This window comes from Larus michahellis, chromosome 3, assembly GCF_964199755.1.
Source record: "Larus michahellis chromosome 3, bLarMic1.1, whole genome shotgun sequence".
NCBI lineage: Eukaryota > Metazoa > Chordata > Aves > Charadriiformes > Laridae > Larus > Larus michahellis.
The window spans coordinates 130,758,776-130,764,335 of record NC_133898.1 but is presented as its reverse complement, the minus strand read 5'-3'; the positions used below and the strand labels follow the sequence as shown (position 1 = coordinate 130,764,335).

Here is a 5,560-nt window from a genome sequence, read left to right as displayed (position 1 = left end):
GGAGCCATTGACCACCACCCTCTGGATGCAGCCATTCAGCCAGTTCCTTATCCACCCAACAGTCCACCCATCATGTCCGTATCCATCCAACTTAGAGAGAAGGATGTTGTGGGGGACCGTGTCAAAGGCCTTGCAGAAGTCCAGGTAGATGATGTCTGTAGATGGGATCTGTATCTCCCCTTGCCACTGGTGCAGTCACTCCGTTGTAGAAGGCCACCAGGTTGGTCAGGCAGGACTTGCCCCTGGTGAAGCCACGCTGGCTGTCTCGAATCACCTCCCTGTCCTCCATGTGCCTTAGCACAGCTTCTAGGAGGACCTTTGCCGAACCTCTTTGGGTACCTGGGCCAGGCAGAAGCCAGGTGGGGTCGGGCTTTTCGCCTTCTTTCTTCTGCATTTAAAAATAAACCAGCAGAAATTTCATTACGGGCAGCGTTTGTTCTTCGCTCCAGGGAACGGGCGTCCGGAGGAGGGGAGGACCGGAGAGCAGAGCTGGACCCTGTGTGGGAGCAGGGAGATGTTGTCCCCAAATCCTCTCCCAAGTCCCGTCACGTCCTCCCTGCGGGTCAGCATCCCTGCTGCCAGCACCCATGGGTGCCAGGCAGCCTTCGGAGGGAGAAAAGCTTAGGAAAATGGCACTTTTCCAAGGTTTTTTTAGGTTGAGGGGACAAGCAGAGGGGACAGGAGTGCCACTGGGGTGGGTTTGGGTCCCTGGGCGGGGTTGACGCGGTGATTTGAGCCGTGCAAAGACACGCTGGTGACAGAGGGACCTTCGCCCTTGGCACCCAGCAAACGGGGCATTTGGGTCCCAGTGGGGTTGAAATATTAACCCAGCATCCCCGGGGAAAGCCGGAGCCGTCCCAGAGTCCAGGGATGGGCTGGGTTGAAGTTTAACCGGGTGCCATCAAGGCCAGTGGGTGCAGGGGAATGCGGCCGCGTGCTGTCCTGGCCCCCGGACTGCAACCCCGTGGGGCGAAGGGGGCCCTGCCCCATGGTGGGACAGCTGGGGACTGTTGTGGGGTCCTCCGCAGCCCCCCAGCGTGGCCCTGCCAGGCTCTGCCTGCACCCTGCACCCCATCCAGAAGACATTTCCCATCGGAGACTCATCGCAGCCATCACAGAGACCCCGGTGGGGTCAGAGGGACGGGAGGAACCTTGGAGGTGACTGTCCCCCCGCCCCAGATTGTAGAATCATAGACTCAGAATGGTGTGGGTGGGAAGGGACCTTAAAGATCATCTTGTTCCACCCCCTGCCCTGGGCAGGGACACCTCCCACCAGCCCAGGTTGCTCCAAGCCCCGGCCAACCTGGCCTTGAACCCCTCCAGGGATGGGGCAGCCACAGCTTCTCTGGGCAACCTGGGCCAGGGGCTCACCCCCCTCACACCAAAGAATTTCTTCCCAATATCTCATCTCAATCTCCCCTCTTCCAGTGTAAAACCCTTCCCCCTCGTCCCACGGCTCCCCTCCCTGCTCCAGAGTCCCTCCCCAGCTTTCCTGGAGCCCCTTGAGGGACTGGCAGGGGCTGGAAGGTCTCCGCGGAGCCTTCTCTTCTCCAGGCTGAACCCCCCCAGCTCTCTCAGCCTGTCCTCCCAGCAGAGGGGCTCCAGCCCTCCCAGCATCTCCGGGGCCTCCACTGGCCCCACTCCAAGAGGTCCAGGGCCCTGGACAGGCTGGAGGGATGGACCTGTGTGATCCTCATGAAGTTCAACAAGGCTGGCACTGCACCAGTCCCACCACAGATGCTGGGACCCACTTGGGTGGGGAGGGGGGCTGGAAGAGGGGAGATTGAGATGAGCTATTGGGAAGAAATCCTTTGGTGTGAGGGGGGTGAGCCCCTGGCCCAGGTTGCCCAGAGAAGCTGTGGCTGCCCCATCCCTGGAGGGGTTCAAGGCCAGGTTGGCCGGGGCTTGGAGCAACCTGGGCTGGTGGGAGGTGTCCCTGCCCAGGGCAGGGGGTGCCACTGGGTGGCCTTTAAGGTCCCTTCCCACCCAAACCATTCTGTGATTCGATGATCTTGCTGAAGTGTTATAAAACGCGGCGGAGGATAAATACCGGGGAATGAAGCTTTAGCTCCTGCGCGCGGGGCTGGGCAGGGGGTGAGTTTTCCAGGGAAGGGGGGCGGTGGGGGGCTGCTGCCTGCCCTGGGCGATGGGAGACATGTGTCCCGGGGACGGCGTGTGCCAGCCGCTGCTCGCTGACCTTTGGAGGTGTCGGCAGCCACCTCTCCATCGCTGCCGGCACCCGCGAGCGCAGAGCAAGGAGCCGGGGGGGACACCCATCACACCAGCCGGGGCCAGAATTGGAGATCTGGGGGTTCTGCCCCCCTTTTAACCCCACCTTGAGCTGTGCAAACCCTCATGGCCGGGTCCCAGACACGTCGGGTGCTGCCACTGTAACCCACCCTCTCAGAGGGGCTGAGTCTCCGCTCCCCTGGGGACACACCAGGAATTTTCCTCTTCACGTCCTTATTTTTCCCTTGTTCTCAAAGGGGAGCAGTGTTTGGATTTGGGGAATTGCAAGCATCTCTCAAAAAATAACCCCAGCCTTTTGCGTGCTGCCCTGGGAGCTGCCCCTCACCCCGCGGCTTTCGGGACATTATTTTCTTCTTTTTCGTCTTCTGGGATCTTTGAAACCCACCCTGAGGTTTTCCAGACATTTTCTTCCTCCTTTTCACACTGGAGAGCCGAGGGAGGAGCAGGATAGGGCCACTGTGTGCTGCGCAGACGGAGACCACGTCCACCCTCAGGGCTGTTTTTGCTGGTAGGAGCTCCCCGGCTCCGCAGCATCCCGAGGGATGCGGTTCCCCTCTCTCCGCCGCGCAGGAGACCACCAGGAGCAGCTTCGAGCTGTGAAAAGAAATAGCCCGGAGGACCCTGGTCTGCATCCAGATTGATTTCTTTATTTATTTCTTCATTTCAGACGCCATCCATCGCGCCGGGGCCCGGCCCTGCGGGTGCTGTTAAGCGGCGGCAGCTGGTGCCATCGCTCATGTTTATGGCTGGAGGATTTCTCCGGGGAATAAATCCTCCGAGACAGGGAGCGAGGCCCCGGAGAAGACCCCCCCATCTCTTCTGATGGCGTTTGCATTGCTCTGGCCGTGCCAGCATCGGAGCCCAGGTCTGCTCTGGGTCGGTTGGTTTCTGTGTCCCCGCTCTGCAGGCGGGGGGGTGTCTCCAGCCCCACCGGTCGCCCTGGGCCGATTCCGTCCCACCCCGGCTGCGTGGGTGTCACAGCTCGCTGAAGGCTCCGAGGATGCGTGCACCCGAGGGGACCCGCATCCCAGGGATGGAGGATGCACGCACCCAAGGGTCCGAGGCCATGCGTGCCTGGGGGTGCCAAGCACGTGTGCACCCGCGGAGCCAAGGACACGTCACCCTAGGGACCAAGGATGTGTGCACCCCAGGGGCAGAGGATGCGTGCCCCCAGGGGAGTGAGGATATGTACACCCTGGGGACTGGAGATGCATGCCCCCAGGGGACCAAGGATGTGTGCACCCCGGGGACTGGGGATGCATTTACTTGGGGACCAAAGACACATGCACCTGGGGATCAAGCATGCGTGCACCCGAGGAGCCAAGGACACGTGCACCCTGGGGACAGAGGATTCCTGCACTGGGGGACTAAGGATGTGTGCACCCTGGGGACTGGGGACACATGGAGCTGGGGGACCAAGGACACGTGCACCCCGTGGACTGGGGACACACGCACCCAGGGGACTGAGGATACCTGAACCCTGGAGGCTGAGGATGGATGCCCCCAGGGGACCAAGGACGTGTGCACCCTGGGGACAAAGGATGCATGCTCCCAAGGGACCGAGGACACATGTACCCTGGGGACAGGGGATGCATGCACCCAGGGGACCGAGGACAGTTACACCCCAGGGACTGGGGACACACGCGCCCAGGGGACTGAGGACACCTGAACCCTGGAGACTGAGGATGGATGCACCCCAGGGACAGAGGATGCATGCAGCCAGGGGACCGAGGACACTGCACCCTGGGGACTGGGGATGCATGCACTTGGGGACCAAAGACACATGCACCTGGGGGTCAAGCATGCGTGCACCCGAGGAGCCAAGGACACGTGCACCCTGGGGACTGGCGACATGTGCACCCAGGGGACTGGGGATGCATGCGCCAGGTGATGGAGGGCACGTGCACCCAGGGGACCAAGGATGTGTGCACCTCGGACACAGAGGATGCATGCAGCCAGGGGACGGAGGACACTGCACCCTGGGGACTGGGGATGCATGCACTTAAGGATCGAGGACGCATACACCTGGGGGGCAAGCGGGTCTGCACCCACGGAGCCGAGGACACGTGTGCCCCAGGGACAGAGGATGCATGCACTGGGGGACCAAGGACATGTGCGCGCTGGGGACTGGGGATGCGTGCACCCAGGGGACCAAGGACACGTGCACCCCAGGGACAGAGGATGCATGTACTTGAGAGACCAAGGACACGTGCACCCAGGGGGACCAAGCACATGGGCGTCTGAGGAGCCGAGGACACGCGCACACGGGGTATGAGGATGTGTGCAGCCATGGGACCAAGGACACACGCACCCAGGGAACTGGGGATGCAAGAGGGGGCACTGGGCTGGCGTGGGGTGGGAATCGGGGGGAAGTGGGAGCCATGTCCTGCTGTGGGGGGGTTATATGGTGGGCAAGGAGGGAAGGGGACTTGTCTCTGCATAGAACCGTAGAATGGTTTGGGTGGGAAGGGACCTTAAAGGCCACCCAGTGCCACCCCCTGCCCTGGGCAGGAACACCTCCCACCAGCCCAGGTTGCTCCAAGCCCCGGCCAACCTGGCCTTGAACCCCTCCAGGGATGGGGCAGCCACAGCTTCTCTGGGCAACCTGGGCCAGGGGCTCACCCCGCTCACACCAAACAATTTCTTCCTCAGATCCAGTCTAAACCTCCCCTCTTCCAGCCCCGCTCCCCGCCCAAGCCGGTCCCAGCCTCCGCAGGGGACTGGTGCGGGGCCGGGCACCGCCGCAGCCTTGCAGCCCCCCCAGAGCCCGGTGGAAGCCCCCAGATGAGGTCCCCCTCCAGGAGCTGGGTCGCGGGGCGGGCTGGCAGGAGGCTGCAAACCCCCCTCACCCCCCCCAAATCCAGCTGCTGGTGCCACGGGAGAGGCTGTTTTGGCAGCGTCCGCCTGGTTTTCCGGGCAGGGCTCCAGGGCGGGTGCTTGGCCGCAGGTCCCGGCTGCCAGGCGACGACGCTCTTGGATTTTTCATTTCATCGGCAGACTCCAAAGGCAGCTCCCAAACCCGCTCCCGAGGCTGCCAGCAAACCCGGGGAGCGGGGGGGGGGGGGCCAACAGCCAGGGTTATGGATAACTCTGGGGTAGAGGGAGCGGCTTTAAAGCCCTCGATGCCCACCCAAAGGCTGGGGTTTTTTTCCCCCTCTTTCCCCACCCTGCCAAATCCACCCATCTACTTTTTCATGGATGAATCCGGATGCAAAACATTCCCGGGGCTGGGAAAGCGCCGGCAGGAGGGATGCAGACAGACAAACCGCAAAGCCCCAGCTGAAAATAGTTGAGGGCTGGGGAGAATTTG

At 62.3% G+C, this 5,560-nt stretch overlaps 1 long non-coding RNA gene across 1 annotated transcript; it reads left to right on the top strand.

Moving 5' to 3' along the window:
* Positions 1–2,242: 2,242 nt before the first annotated feature.
* LOC141740169 (uncharacterized) lies at positions 2,243–5,525 on the top strand. Its single transcript, XR_012585900.1, has 3 exons — positions 2,243–2,758; positions 2,918–4,519; positions 4,903–5,525. It is a non-coding gene; the product is annotated as an uncharacterized LOC141740169 (long non-coding RNA).
* Positions 5,526–5,560: the final 35 nt, after the last annotated feature.